This window comes from Canis lupus, chromosome 33, assembly GCF_011100685.1.
Source record: "Canis lupus familiaris isolate Mischka breed German Shepherd chromosome 33, alternate assembly UU_Cfam_GSD_1.0, whole genome shotgun sequence".
Lineage (NCBI taxonomy): Eukaryota > Metazoa > Chordata > Mammalia > Carnivora > Canidae > Canis > Canis lupus.
Genome location: NC_049254.1, coordinates 28857271 through 28873185, shown reverse-complemented (window position 1 = coordinate 28873185; position 15915 = coordinate 28857271). Strand labels below are relative to the sequence as shown.

The following is a 15915-nucleotide window of genomic DNA, read 5'->3' as shown; positions in this document are numbered from 1 at the left end:
AAAAAAAATTTTTTTTAAGATTTTATTTATTTACTCATGAGAGACACACAGAGAGAGGCAGAGATCCAGGCAGAGGGAGAAGCAGGCTCCATGCAGGGAGCCCAATGTGAGACTCAATCCCAGGACCCCAGGATCACACCCTGAGCTGAAGGCAGATGCTCAACCACTGAGCCATCCAGGTGCCTCAGGAAAAGAATGTTTTAAAAATACATTTAAGCCTCACTTTATTTCTAAGCCTTTATTTAAATATAAAAGACTAAAAAAAAAAAAATCTAGACAGGCCTGGAATGTACAAAGTAAAAATGTGAAAAGTAAGAAAACAAAAGTTTCCTCTTTTACTTCATTTTCACACTTCACCCTCCCCAGGGAGGTTGGTACAGGCATTAGTATTTCCTGCTATTGAGCAGATACCCCAAAATTTAGTGGCACAAGACAACAATAAATATGTTTCATTTCTTGCCTTCTCTGTAGGCCAGAAATTTAGGTACAGTGTGGCTGGCAGTTGCGGTGCTGGGTTTCTCATGAGGTTCAGTCAGATGTCAGCAGGGGCTGCAGCCATCTGAAGGCTGGACTGGGGCCGGAGGAGCTGGCTGGCGAGTCAGGGTTGGTTGTTGGCGGGAGGCCTCCATCCCTCTCCATGTGGTCCTTTCCCGTGTCCCCAAGGCATGCAGTGGCTGGCCTCCCTGAGAGCAAACAATCAGAGAGCATTCACTCTATCCTTCACATGATCTAGCTTCAGAAGTCACATAGCCACGCTTCCGCCACAATCTCTCTGTTAGAAGTGAGTCACTTAGTCCAGCCCTCATTCAAAGGGTGGGAAATTAGTTTCCACATTTTGAGTGGAGAAGTGACAAAGAATTTGAAGACACATTTTAAGCCACAACAGTTAATTTTAAAATCAGAAAAAAAAATTTTTTTTCGGACACTTAAATGAAATTATATTTCTCTTTTATTTCAGAGGCAAAATGTCCTGTATCATAGGAATTAGAAAAATATTGAAATATAAAATAAAAGGTGAAAGTGCCCTCCCTTACTCTCTTCTCCTGCTCCTACTCTCCAGAGGGAGTTTTTGGTAAATATCTTTCCAGTCTATTTTCTAATATACACAAGTACACATGCATGTGCATAAACACCTCATAGTTCTTTGTAAAAATGGAATTAGATTCTATTGTTTTGTTCTTCTTCCTCTTTCACTCAATAACATATCATGGATATCCTGGGATATCAGTACATTTAAGACTCCTTCATTCATTTTTGACACCACATAGTGTTCCATATTACAAATCTAAAATATTTTATATTTAAACATTAATTTTTTTAAAGGAAAGGCTTTTTTTAAAGATGTTTTTTTTATTTATTCATGAGAGACACACAGAGAGAGAGAGACAGGCAGAGACACAGGCAGAGGGGGAAGCAGGCTCCATGCAGGGAGCCCGACACGGGACTCGATCCCGGGTCTCCAGGATCAGGCCCTGGACTGAAAGCAGCACTAAACCGCTGAGCCACCAGGGCTGCCCTAAACATTAATTTTTTGATGGCTATTTCATTTTCTCCCCCAGTTTGTTGCTATTAGAGATGTTGCTGACCTGAATATCCTTGTATAAAACTTAAAGCTTATTTCTATAGGATCAAGGCTTATAAACAGAATTAATAGGACAAAGGTCAAGCACATTTTACATTTTGCTAGTTCTGCCAGACTGCTTTCTGATAAGGTTGTTCCGTTCTGAACTCCCACTAACAGTAGATAAGAGTTATTGATTCCCCTACCCTGAACAATATTGGATATGTTCAGTCTTTTAAATTTCTGCCAAGTGGTGGGAAAAAATTGTGCTCCTTTTTATTTTTTTTTAAGATTTTATTTATTTATTCATGACACACACACACACACACACACACACACACACACACACACACACACAGGCAGAGACACAGGCAGAGGGAGAAGCAGGCTCCATGCAGGGAGTCCAACACGGGACTCGATCCCGGGACTCCAGGATCATACCTTGGGCTGAAGGCGGCACTAAACCGTGGAGCCACTTGGGCTGCCCTGTGCTCCTTTTTAAAAAAATTGTTTTTCTTAAATCATTAATGAGAATTATTTTACTCATATTTTTATCACCGCTTATATTTATTTTTCTTTGAATTATTTATTATCTTTCCCTATTTTTCCTTTATGCTATCTTCCTTTTTCATGATTTATAATTCTTCTACCTTAACAGCTAATTCAAAATTAAACAAATATTTGTTTAGCTTTTATTAGTGTTGGTTGTATATGTTGAAAAATGTTTTCTGTCATTTGTTCTTTTAAAATTAATTTTTGTGTGTAATTAAGGTAATACATATACATGAAGATACTCATTTTGGAGCCAAATCGCATATTCTGATTACTTTCTTTTTTGTATATCTTTCAGCTTTTCCTGAAATTAAGCTTACTCTGTGTATTAGTTTCCTGGGGCTGCCTTAACAAATCACCACAAACTGAGTGGCTTAAAATCACAGAAATGTATCAGCTCACAGTTCTGGAAACCGCAAGTAGGAGAGCAAGGTGTTGGCAGGGCCACGCTCCCTCCCAAGGCTCTCGAGGAGAGTCCTTCCTTGTCTCCTCTAGCTCCTGGGAGCTTCAGGTGTTCCTTGGCTCACGGCCACATTGCTCTCATTCTGCTTCTGTGGTCGCATGGCCTTCTCCCCCTCTTGCCTCTCATCCATGAGTACCTCATGAAGATAGCTTGTCATGGGAAAGAGGCCCAATTTAGATAATTCAGGATGATCCCATCTTGAGATCCTTCACTTAATTACATCTGCAAAGATCTTTTCTTCAAACAAGGCCATACTCACAGTTCTTTACAGTTAGTGCATGGATGTCTTTTTTTTTTTTTTTAAGATTTCATTTATTTATTCATGAGAGACACAGAAAGAGACAGGCAGAGACAGAAAGAAGCAAGCTCCATGCAGGAGCCCAATGTGGGACTTGATCCTGGCACTCTGGGATCACACCCTGAGCCGAAGGGAGACGCTCAGCCACTGAACCACCCAGGCGTCCCTGCGTGGACATATCTTTTTGGGGCCTACCATTCAATCCACTACATTCTTTTTTTTTTTTTTTTTTTTTTTTTCATTTGCTTTGTTTTCTAATTTTTAAAAATCACCAGTAGAGCCACCTGGGTGGCTCAATCGGTTCCTTTGGTTGTGATCCTGGGGTCCTGGGATCAAGCCCCATGTTGGGCTCTCTGCTCTCCGTGGGGAGCCTGCTTCTACCTCTCCCTCCACTCCCTGGCTCCTTCTTCCTCTCTCTCTGAAATAAATAAAGTCTTTAAAAAGATGAAAAAATAGAAATAAAAATCACCATTAAAAAATATCCATAGAGCTTTTACATATGTATGGATATTTTTCCCAGTTCTCCCTGTGTCACGTTTTCTCTTGGAGACCCCATCCTCACCTCCCTTCTGGGTGGATGATCCCAGGACAGGCCCACAGCCATTGTGTTCATACTTGCCCCCACTGCTCCCAGGTGTTGTCTCTACTCTCTGGGTCCCAGATTATCCTCTTCTGTCTCTGAGGGAAAATGTCCCCTTTTCACTTCCATGTGCAATTAGTAGGAGATATAAAAATCTAGGCTGAAAATCATTTCCCTTAGAATTTTGAAATCCCTGCTCTACCTTCTGGCATTTGGTGGAATCCAGGAGTTTGGTGCTACTTGATTTCTACTCCGGGTGAGCTCTCTCTCTCTCTCTCTCTTCTTCAAGTGTGTTAGGATCTTCCCTTTTCCTTTGAGGTTCTAACATTTCATAATGAAAATTACTATTCATTGACCTGGGACACCTTCAATCTGGAATTTTCAATTATTTCTTTGACAATGTTTTCCCCTTTGTTTTCTCTCTGTTCTAAAAATTTCTAATTTTTTCCTCAAATTCTGATTACTTGGATGTTAGAATTCCTGGCTTGAACCTCCTATTATTGTTATTATTATTTTAATCTTCTCTCCTGTCTAGTTTATTTCTTTTTTTTCCATCCCTACTTTATGGCAGAGTTCCTTGGCTGTATTTCCAATATACTGAATTTCTTGTTTTGACTAGCCTTAATTTCCAAGAGCTCTTTTCCTGTTCTCTGATTGTCAGTTTCAAAATCATCGGGGTGCCCGGGGGGCTCAGCAGTTGAGCATCTCCCTTCAGCCCAGCGCGTGACCCTGGAGTCCCAGGATCGAGTCCCACATCGGGCTCCCTGCATGGAGCCTGCTTCTCCCTCTGCCTGTGTCTCTGTCTCTCGCTCTCTTTGTGTGTGTGTCTCATGAATAAAAAAATGAAATATTTAACAACAGCAACAACAGAATCATCGCCTGTTCTTTTTTAATATTTTTTATTTATGTATGTATGTATGTATGTATGTATGTATTTATTTATTTATTTATTAAGATTTTATTTATTCATTTATAAATGTCAGGGAGCCTGACGTGGGACTCCATCCCAGGTCTCCAGGATCACGCCCTGGACCGAAGGCGGCGCTAAACCGCTGTGCCACTTGGGCTGCCCCATCGCCTGTTCTTGTTTCATTAGTGTAATATCTCCTTTTGATTCTTTCAGTGTTATTCTGATTATAGGAGTTTTATTTTCTTGCAAAATTTTCTTCTCTCTACATTACCTGTTTTCCCCCATGTTTCTTTGTTTCTGTTACCTTGTTTTGTTCTCCGTGGTAATTACTGCAAGCTTTCTTTAGTGTCTGGTAGTCCCCGGCTGTCCATTCATGTTTAATGAGGAGGCACCAGTCAGCCAATGGGGGCTCTGTGCGCAGAGGAGGTGGGGGCTATGGTGGGAGGTGTCACTGTGGGATGATCGCGTGGCACCCGGGGCTGTTCCACCTGAGACTCCCCACTGCCGGTTTCTGTAGGTCTTTCCTCTGGTGCAGGTAGCGTCCTACAGAGAAGTCTCCAGTCTCCAGTCATGGGCATGCCTGGCTGCCGCAGTGCTGGGAGCAGGGCAGAGGTAGGAGGAGGGAAGGGGCTGTGGGTCTCACAGGGTGCAGACTTTCGCCTGGTGCATCCTTCCCTCCACTCAAACCCCAAGGGCATAGCTTCTCCTTCCATCCCAAGCCACTATGTCGTGCCTCTCAATTCGTCTCCAAACTGCCTGTGACAGTGGATCTTCCTCCTCGCCTCCATTTCCTGACCTCCTGTCTCCCAGGCCTGCACACGCTGGCCCCCTTCCTCTCCCCACTCCCCTCCTGTCTCTTCCAAAACGGCATCATTGCACAAAGCTCCCTGGAGACACAGCGACATTACTGTGAAAAACTGAATAGCACAGCAACTTAATTTAAACAAGGCCATCTCAAACATTTGTTTGGCTTAAAGCTCCTAAAATGCCATTTTGTTGGATTATATTTTCATTTATGTAAGATGTGTGTCATGCCAAAATGATTTTATTGCCGTTAGAAGTCAGGCAAATATAGATAAAATACATTTTAGAAAATAAAGTGACATGTGGCACATTTTAATTCTATGTTCTGCATTTAAAAATGAAATTATGCATCTCCAAGCTTAACTCTGTGGTTATCTAGGAAGACTATTGCTTAGCATGGGTCCGTAGTCTCCTCTGGCCTGCCGGGTGGCTGTGCTCTGCCCCGGGTCTCTGCGCCCCGTGGGAGGTGGCTCCTGGACAGTGCACAGCAGGGGCAGGCATGGCTTCTTCTGGGGCTAGTCTAGCAGGTGGGATCTGGTTCCGCCTTGTGCTGGCTGTAAGAAAGTCAACTCACTGTTTAGGAGCTATAAAAAGATCAAGGATCAAGCAGGCCTGACTCTGCCATCTGCCGAAATTCCCGTAGCTGAGGTCTTCCTGACCTCTTGGTCTTTGAAGCCAGAACTTTGCTCATTCCTCATTTTTGACCCCTTTTGCGCCGCTGACCGCTATGTCGATCCATTCAGGCTGCTACAACAGAGTACCCTAGACTGGGTGGCTTGTAAACAGCAGACGTTTATTTCTTACAGTTCTGGAGGCTGGAAGGCCAGGGTCAAGTCACTGGCAGGTTTAGTGTCTGCAGGGGCCCACTTCTTGATGTGTAGAAGGCTGTCTTCACTGTGTCCTCACATGGTGGGAGGGCAAGGAAGCTCTCTGCGGCTTCCTTTGTGAGGGCACTAATCCCATTCCAGAAGGCCCCACCCTCATGACCTAATCACCCGCCAAAGACCCACCTCCAGATACCATTGCACCCTGGGTATTAGGATTCAACCTATGAATTCGAGGGGTGGGGGAGACACAAGCCTTCATCTGCGGCAGCCACCTGTGTTGATTTGAACCAGGCTCTTCGCATTTCTGCTCTGACACATGCTGCCTCGGCTCTCTTCTTAGCCTTCTTGTCCCTGGTTGCAGGCAGGGGACCAAAGGTCAGTTGTCGGCGCTACTTTTCTCTGTGCTCCCTTCTTCAGAGAGATCCTTCTGGTGCTGCTGCTGCTCAGGTGGCTCTCATCTGCCTCTCCAGCTCTCTTGGACTTAGCTCCTGTGTCGCCAACTGCCATTCGATCTCTCCCTGGTTGTCTGAGCATCATCTTGAATTAACGCAAACAAAGCTGAAGCCCTGCATTTCTTCCTCCTCACTCTATTTACCTTCTCCTCACCTCCCCCGCCTGGCCAAAAAAAAAAAGCTCATTAAGCAAATAACTAGTTTATCTCCCAAATGTCTACGCCATTTCTCCAAACCTGGAAAGCTTGGAGCGAACTTTTATTTCTCTTGTAGCTTAAGCACTCCTATCCTTTTAAAACCTCCAGCTCTCACCCTAGATGCCATTTCTTATGTGGGGCACTTAGGTGATTTCCAAATCTGAATTTATCCTTCCAGGAGCTTCCCTTTGGTTGACTCTACTACCCATCTCCTATGGGCAGGGAGCTCACCCTCCTATACACTGAAGCTAGATTACTTTTCCTAAAACAGTGCTTTGCTTCTGCTACTATCCAGCAGCTTTCTATTGACTATAGGATGGAGTTCAAACCCAGGGGGTTTGCATTCACTAAGTTTCACGGGCTAGCCCCAGATTACTTCGTTTGGTTATATCGCCAACTCTGTACCTTCCTAAACCCTCTTCTTCCCAGAAACGTATCCACTCATTGGGCCATAATTACATATGAATGAAGTTCTGCTCCTACTTCTGGAATTCTCTCCACCATGCTCTGTTTGACCTGCGTGCTCTCTTGGATGAAATAGCAGGAATTGTGCATGAAGTTATGTCTGAAATCTGGGAGCTTCTGTTGGTCTTGAGCAAGGTTACGTGTCCTGAGCCTTGGTTTCCAAAGTGAGGATAAAAATGTTTACACATTTTGCATTTCTGTTTGTGTGATGTGGCCTCTAGGCCCGTGGAGGTTGGTTGGGGCGGGCAGCCACGGCGGGGAGCTCAGGGAGGGATGTTAAACGAGGGCATTGGAGACTCTGGTTCCTCATTAAAAGTTTGAATAATGTACTGATGAAATAGTTCAGATATACACGAAATAACATAATAGATTCTCATCTATCCATCCCCCAAATGTAATGGATGATATTTTGCCAGTTTTGCCTCAAGACTCTCTTAAGAATAAGAACGTATAAAGCGTTGAAGATACAGTTTAAGCTGTACTTTCCTCTCCATTCTCTTTTCTCCCCCAGAGAACCATTGTCCTGAGGCTGATATTGTCCTTCTCCCGTGTTTTTCTTTTTCTAACATATGTAGATACTACAGTTGATCTCTATTATCATTTAGTGTTTGAAAGTTTTTCTTTTTAAGATTCACTTATTGGGGGGGGTGTTGGGTAGTGCGGCAGAGGGAAAGGAAGAGAGAGTCTCAAGCAGACTCTGCGCTGAGCTCGGAGCCCGACATGGGGCTCGATCTCTTGACTCTGAGATCATGATCTGAGCGGAAACCAAGAATCTGATGCTTAAGGGACTGTGCCACCCAGGCGCCCCTAGTGTTTGAAAGTTTTACGTACATCTTGTCACACTGCATGGACCCCTTCCCTCGATAAATATTTAAATAGTGGATGACTTATTTATCTTGCAATTTGCTTGTTTCACCCACCGTATTTTTGAGATTTGTTCACTTTAGGCCGTGCCACACCGTTTCTTTCATTTCAACTGCGTACAGTGTCATAGGACACCCAGACGGGCACACAGTTACTGAGCAGCGACAAGTCCTGTGACAAGGGTCCGGGGGGCGTCCCGATCTAGCCTGAGCAGAGCGGGTAACCTCCGAGCTCCGAGGGCTGAGGGACTACAGGATTTAGCCAGAGGAAGAGGGGAAGGGGCATATGTGGCCGTTTATGCGAAGACCCAAGAGCCTGCTGCGCTTGGGAAGACGAGAGAGGGCCTGGAGTGCGAGGAGGGACGGAGAGCAGGGGAGGCCGCTCCTGAAAACCTGGGCGGCTGCACAGGGGCTTGGGCATCATCGTGGGGCAGGGAGGCAGGACATCCGGTTTTACATTTTAGAAAAATTGCTCCGGCCACATGGAGAAGTCATCGGCTCGAGACAGGGGTGAAGAATGGAGGCGGGAAACTTGTTTGAGAGGATGTCTGGGTGACTCGGGAAAGCGGCGATGCCTCAGTGCTCCTGGGGGTGCAGCTGAAGGGGCAGAGGAAAGACATGAATTGCGATGCCGTGTGTGTGTGTGTGTGTGTGTGTGTGTGTGTGTGTGCGTGGGGCGGAGGGAAGGGCCCTGGCCGACGTGAGCCGGTGGTGGCGGCAGGCCCTGGGGAGCTGGGCGACATCGGGCCGCAGGGAGGGGATGTCGGGGCGAGGGAGAGGTCAGGGAAGAGTTCAGGAGAGTCCAGGTGAGCCAAGGAGGAGGAGGTGGAGGCGGAGAGCTGTGGGGCCCAGAGCTCAGGCCCGGAGGCTGGAGGCCGGAGGCCAGAGGCCAGAGGCTGGAGGCCAGAGGGTAGAGGCTGGAGGCCGGAGGCCAGAGGCTGGAGTTTGGAGGCTGGAGGCCGGAGGCTGGATGCTGGAAGCTGGAGGCCAGAGGCTGGAGGCCGGAGGTCGGAGGCTGGAGGCTGGAAGCTGGAGGCTGGAGGCCAGAGGCTGGAGGCTGGAAGCTGGAGGCTGGAGGCTGGATGCTGGAGGCTGGAAGCTGGAGGCTGGAGGCTGGATGCTGGAGGCTGGAAGCTGGAGGCCGGAGGCCAGAGGGTAGAGGCTGGAGGCCAGAGGCTGGCCGGGGTGCGGGTGAGGAGCGTGCTGACTGTGGAGCCGGCCGCACCGCACCTCTGCAGGGGAGCCTGCTTCACAGAAGAGGCGGCTTTGGCTGGTCCCTATTCACACGGCAGGCTCCCCCCGGACAGAAGGCAGCCGGTGCCAGCAGGTGACGTGGGACGGGGCCCCTCTGCCCGAGGACACGGCCGCGGCTCCTCCGGTGGCCCGTCAGGAGGTGGGACGCGTGCGTGTTGTGCCGCTCCTCGGAGCTCTAGCAGCCCGCACGTGCGGCTCCGGGCCACGAGGCCGGGTCCCCCGGACGCAGGCGCCTGCCCACGGCAGGTGGCGGGAGACCCCTGCGCAGGACCGAGCACGCGGCGTGAAAGCCGGCCCCGCAGTGCGCCCGCCCCAGCACCCTCCCGCCCGGTGGTCCTGCTGCCCAGACGTGGCCGGTGCCCCCCCAGGCCCTGCCCCGGCGGGAGGGCCTCCAGCCTCGCTGGCGCCGGCTCCGCGGGCCCTGCAGTGCCCAGGGTGGCCTCTGTGTGGAGTCGTGATTCCGGCTGATTGTGCTGTGGCCTCTGCGGCGGCGGGGCCGAGCCGAGCCGGGCAGCTGGCTCCGTGTTTCCTCTCTGGCCGCAGACGTGCTAGGGGAAGGCACCACGCCTGGGGGCAGTGGTCCGTGGGGCCCTGGCACGGGCATCTTACCTGTGGGGCGGTCAGGTGGGCGATGCCGCGCTGGGGGCTTTGTCACCCTCACCCCACGCGACCCTCACACACGACCCCGTCGGGAAGGCTGGGCCGGGGCTCTCCCCTCCGTCTCACGGAGGCAGCAGCTGCCGCCCAGAGAGACCCCAGGCCTCGGTCCCCAGCCCTCCCTGGTCCAGCAGAGAGGAACAGAGTCTTCCTGGAAGTGCTGGTGACACCGCAGCCTCTGGTCCCAGCCTCTGTCCCCGGGCTTCTCAACCCTGCCCGTACAGTAGAAGCACCAGGGGAGCCCCACCCCAGACCAGGCCAGTCGGCACCACTGGCCGGGCCCCGTGGCCTGTCTTTCTAGGTCTGCAGGGGATTCTGCTGGGCACACAGGTTCAAGAACTCCCCTCCTGCCCCCGGCTCGCACAGCATCTGCTTTGTCTCTACCACAGGCTCAGCGGAATAAGAGGCAAACGGTGGTGAGGCCCCAAGCCGTGCTCCTGGCATGTCCAGGATTCTGAGCGTAAGACCAAAGAATTCATTGCCCTGAGAGCAGGCTCAGGGTGGAGACTGGAGCTCGTCAGTTGGCAAGGACTGGCTCCTCCTCCTCTGCCTTTCTCACTTGACTAGCACTCAGCCGAGGGCCCCGCATAGCATAACACCCGCTTACCTGTGTGTGTGGATGCACCCGGAAAAATTGGAATGAGCCCCAACGCTGTGTCGGGCACTTTACATGTATTATTCTATTTGATCCTTGTATCAGCCTAGTGACATGGGTGAGATGGTCATTCCCATTTTACAGCAAGGACGTCAAAGCCCCGGTTATGCAACTTTCCTGAGATTGCACAGGAAGGGCCTTAGCCAAAATTTGAACCCAGAGCTCCGGACTCTAAAGCACTATTCCACAGGGCTCCTAGGTACTTCCTGGCCTGGCATGCCCTTGGGGGAGTGTGCTGGAGCTCTCCTCCTCCACTGAATCCTTCACTGCTCCCTTCTTCCTTCAGATCCAGGGGCTCCCAGAACCTGCCAGTCTCGGCCGGGCCCTCCCATGCCTGGTGAGAGCTTGAAGAGGAAGCAGGAGACAAGCCAGGGGGCTGTGAGGCCAGGTCAGGAGCCAGAACCAGGTACTGAAGTGGCCAAGAGATGGTTCCCAAATGCCACCAGGCCCCGGGGCAATAGACAAGGTCAGCTGACCTGGACCCAGGTCAGGGCAGGGCATGATGTGGGTCAGGATGGGACCTGGTGCTCCCTCCTGGGTCCACAGGCCCCACCCCTCTTCCTGGAGAGCGCAGGGGCGAGGCCAGCCTGGGAGCCCGGTGCTCAGCCCTCAGCCCTGCACCTTGTTGGCCTCAGGTGGTCCGGTCCTAGCAGGCCTGAGCAGTTCTGCACCGTCTCAGGTGCCTCCTTGGAAAGTCGTGCTAATTCAGGAAGGACCAGGACTGCGGGACCCCTAGCGGGGCCAGGGGACCACCTGCTGGAATTTGCGGTCATGGTGAAGGGGATGGGAAGCAGCCCTCTTGCCAGCTTCTAATCTTCCTTTCCCTTTCTCTCCCTCCCTTTCTGACTCCTTTTCCCTCCTTCATTCTCTCGTTTCCTCCTTCCATCTTCCCCCTTTCCCTCTACCTCCGTTCGTGATTGGACCCTTTGAATGAGCCACTATATTAGGGTTCCTGGCGCAGCCTGGGGTCCTCATTACTGGCCTAAGCCCGCTTTGTGGAGCGCAGGTGCCACTACGGTGGATACAAGGTAGTTACCGTCGGGTTAAGGACTCGATCCGCCGTAGGCTGGCAACGCGGAGGCTTCGGGGGCTGTTGGCAGAACTGGGGGGCGCCGATGATTCAGGCTTGGGAAGTTTATTCATGCGCTAGACTGGAGCCCAGCCTGTACGCCCGTTAGCACGGCCAGCCTTCCAGTCAGTTGTGACAAGACGTGCTCCTGGCCCAGAAAGCGGCCCTGGGTGCAGAAGCCCTCGCCGGCACCCGGTCAGGGCCGGAGCTGCGTGGTCCCCGGCCCAGAGCCTCACCCGGACCCTTCCTCGCCTTGTTGGCCACGATGCTATTCATCCTACGGGCTCTGCGGTGGGATCAGTGTGAGGGTGCAGAGGGCTGCTTTCCCCGGGGCCCAGGGCCGCCCCCACCCCCGGCGGCCTTGTCGCGAGCACACGGGTGCCCCCGGAGACAGGGACACACCTCAATCCCCTTTCGTCCCCAGCTCCCCAACGGGGCTTCGGTCGACAGGTGCTCAGTATGTGTGTTGAGTGAATAAATGAAGACTGAATCACATAGGTGGAGGGTGCAAGGGAAAGGCTCTGGAATGTACTGCGGGTGGAGAGCCTCGGCCCCTTCAAGTCCTCTCTGCGGTCACCCAGGAGACGCTACTGCCCGGGCCTCCCTCCTGAGCGGCGCCGGCCTTCCCGTTGTGGCAGCGGCGCTCAGTGCCCCGCGCAGGCTGCAGCTGGCGGGACAAGCACAAGGCCTGTGCGGAGGGCCCGGCCCCGGGCACGGGTTCAGTGGGACCCGGCTCGGAAAGGAGGAAGGAAGGAAGGAAGGCTTGCAGCCGAGAAGACCCTGGCTTTGAACGTTTTCCTCCTGGAGTTTCTGCGGAGATGCTCGGGGAGGCATCCAATACTTGACAAAAGACTGTAGATGAATCCCCCGTAAAAGCTCGAGGCGTAGGGCTTACCTGCCGCAGGTGGGCAGGGATCGTTCCGTCTGGGGCCAGACAGCTGGAAGGCCGCCACAGACTCTGGTAGTGACAGCTCTGTAGCCCTTAGAAAATGAATTTTTTTTTTTTTTTTCGAGAAAGCACATGTGCTTCATATTATGCATCTCCACCGAGCATGTGTGTCCAGATGGCTGGGACAGGAGTCTCCTGACCCGTTCTTTCCGACTGCGCAGGGTTGAAAGACTGGGGGATCCTGCGCTCTTGGCCAGAAATTCCTGCAGGTCAGCCCGAATCCGGTTGGGGATTTTGCTGATGTGAAACATGCGTGGACAGTCGAACGCACGACAAATGAGCCAAAGAGCAAGGCCACCTTGACCTTGCACAGAATCTTCCTTTGCTCCTGAACCACACACCGAGCCACCGGCAACTTTAGGGGTCTGGGAATACGGGTTCCATTTGCCAAAAAATAGACAATTGTTTTTCATTAGGCTTTTCCAGTCACAGCACATAGGATTGCAGTGACCTCATTTTTGACCAATGGCCAAAGCATTCAGCTGTCTGGTAAAATAATCTATTAACTGGGCACCTGCCAATTGTCTGCAATAGGAACTAGTTTAGGCATATGTTTTAAAAAGTGATAACATTGTTACAGGCTCTGCCTAGACATGGGGATGGAAGCCCAAGCAGGCCAGCACCAGCTGAAGTCAGTTTGGGATGATGGGCTGTGTCTCCAGAAGACTCCCTGTCCCATGACTGACCTCCCTTTGCCCCTGCACGAATTATATGGTATTTAAGGGCAAGTTGACGTTAAATTTCCTGAGCTTGGGCATGTGGAATCTGGGTGATGTGCCTGATTCCGTGGGTGAGGAAACAGGCACAGAGAGGTCGAGCGGCCCTTACTGAGTCACACAGAGCCGAGGTTGGAAGCCATTTCTTCCAATGCCTCCTCCAGGGCTATTTGCCCCGTACCCCATTGTGGCCCTGAGTCCCACGTGTGACCTGTGTTGACAACGTGAGCCATCGCTCACACCTGTGCGCTGATTCTGCCTCGGGGAGGCCCCTCATGAGACTGGCGAGGGAAGGGAGGGAGGCAGCTCTGCTGTGTGACAGCCCACCTGCAAGCCACGTTTGCCATTTTTAGGGAACCATGTCTCAGTCTTGAGTGTGAAAAGGTTTAGATAATTTGTTGCAAACACCACCTGCTTCATCCCAACCTGCATCTGTGAGCAGTGGCTGATCGGAAGATGGTGGTAGTTGGGGAACACCAAGGGGGCCTTGCAGAGAAGGAATGACCACAGTGAGTCCTCACACTCCTGGACTTTTTGATGGAAATAACTTCTTTTGTAGAAAGATAGTTGCCACCGCATAGTAAGGCAGTTGCTTATCTGTATAATAGTAACGACAGCAGCCAACATTTACTGAACACTTAGCATATGTCAGGCATCCTAGGTGTGTCAACTCATTTACTTCTTACAACGAGAGGTAGGTACTATGGTTACTTATTTATTTCCTTTTTTCAGATTTTATTTACTTGAGAGAGAGGTAGTGAGAGAGCAGGAGCAGGGAAGAGAGGGAGAAGCAGGCTCCCCACTGAGCAGGGAGCCTGATGCAGGACTCAATCCCAGAATCCTGGGATCATGACCTAAGTTGAAGGCAGATACTTAACCGACTGAGCCCCCCAGGTGCCGCTACCCCCCCCCCCGGCTCCACCCCCGTACTATGGCTGTTCTTATTTTACAAACGGGGAGGCTGAGACTGTGCACAGTAAGTGCCTGCCTAAGGTTGTGTTGTTGGTAGAGGTGGGAATCGAACTCAGTCCAGCTCCAGAGCCCAAACTCTGATCCCTATACTTTATGCCTCCCAAGACTCTCGGGACTCCAGACTTAGGCCTTGAGCCAGAGATGGGGGACTTCCGGTTCATGACAAGATTTTGTCTACTCTTCACATCACTTTTTAAAGAGGTGATATAATTTACGCCTGAAACTGAAAATGCAAAGGAGATTCTCAAAGTTTTGGGGGAAGGTATACTCATGTGTCGCAAAGTGGCTCTATTACTTCATAAAGATAAACAATTATGTTTTTCTCTGTGAAATGAAGTGCAGCACTTTGCAGAGCAAGAACATGGAAGGGATCTCTAAACAGGAGGGAACACATTAATGCTTCCAAATAATTACATTAGAATTGCTTCCTTAAGGTATTTTATTCTAAAACATATTGCGTGGGGGCGCCTGGGTGGCTCAGTGGGTTAAGGGTCTGTCTTCAGCTCAGGTCATGATCCCAGGGTCCTGGGATCGAGCCCCACATCAGGCTCCCTGCTTGGTGGGGAGTCTGCTTCTCCCTCTCCCACTGCCTCTCCCACCTTGCTCACGCTCGCTCTCATAAATAAATAAATAAATAAATAAATAAATAAATAAATAAATAAAATCTTTTGTAAAAAGACGGATATTGTATATAGAAGAGTGTATAAAACATACATACTGGCTAAAGAGCAGCAGAATGTCACTAGTGCCCAGATTAGGAAATAGAAGGTCGCTAGTCCCACGAGAGCTCCCTGCGGCGGCTCCTCCTCAGCTGCATCTCCCTCTGTTCTCACCCAAAGTAATTGCTGTTTGACTTCTGGTTACTCAGATCCCTGCCTTTCCCCAGGTTGTGATATGTGTCAGGTAGTAAATGTCTGGAGGGATGCATTGGGGTCAGAACTGCTCTCTTCCTACATCTGAGCTCCTCGTTGCCATCCTTAGCCCTCGGCCATAGGTCACACAGAACAGGTCAGTGGAGTGACGCCGTAGGCTGAAGAGGCGAGAGCAGCAACTTCATGGTCAAGTTCATGGTCAAGATGACCCAAACACATGGCTCTGAGATAGGCCCACCCCAGTGTTCTGACCTCAGGTTAAAAACTAGGTGTGGTGGCTCCAGGGAGCTTGGTGATGAGGGCCCTTAACATGGACTGAGTCACATTGCTCCAGTCCAGATGGTCACCCTGCACTTGTGTGGAGAGCTTTTGCTTGGGATCTCCACTCACCCCCCCTTTATCTTTCTTCTCAGTTGGATCTCCTGTTTCTGAATCTTATGTCATTCTGATCTGCTTTCGATGAGGTCATCTTCTAGTAACTTTTTTTTTTTTGAGAGAGAGAGAGAGAGAGAGAACGTATGAGCAGGGGAGGGTGACAGAGGAGACAGAGAATCTTAAGTAGGCTCCACACGCAGTGAGAGCCCGATCTCATGACCCCGAGATCATGACCTGAGCCGAAATCAAGAGCTAGATGCTTAGCTGACTGAGCCACCCAGGCGCCCCATCTTCTAGTAACTTCTTGAGAAAGAGCACATGAAAGAGAAATGGTTTGAGACTTTCTGTGTCTGAAAGTTCTTTTTTCTATGTTCATACTCGACTCATAGTTTGGCTGGATATCAAATTCTAGGTTGGAAACTAT

The 15915-nt window shown here is 50.4% G+C and overlaps 1 protein-coding gene across 1 annotated transcript in view; it reads left to right on the top strand.

The window, feature by feature from the left end:
- SLC12A8 (solute carrier family 12 member 8) overlaps positions 1-15915 on the top strand; it is a 131613-nt gene that overhangs the window by 39824 nt on the left and 75874 nt on the right. The gene's annotated exons all lie outside the window — the stretch shown is intronic.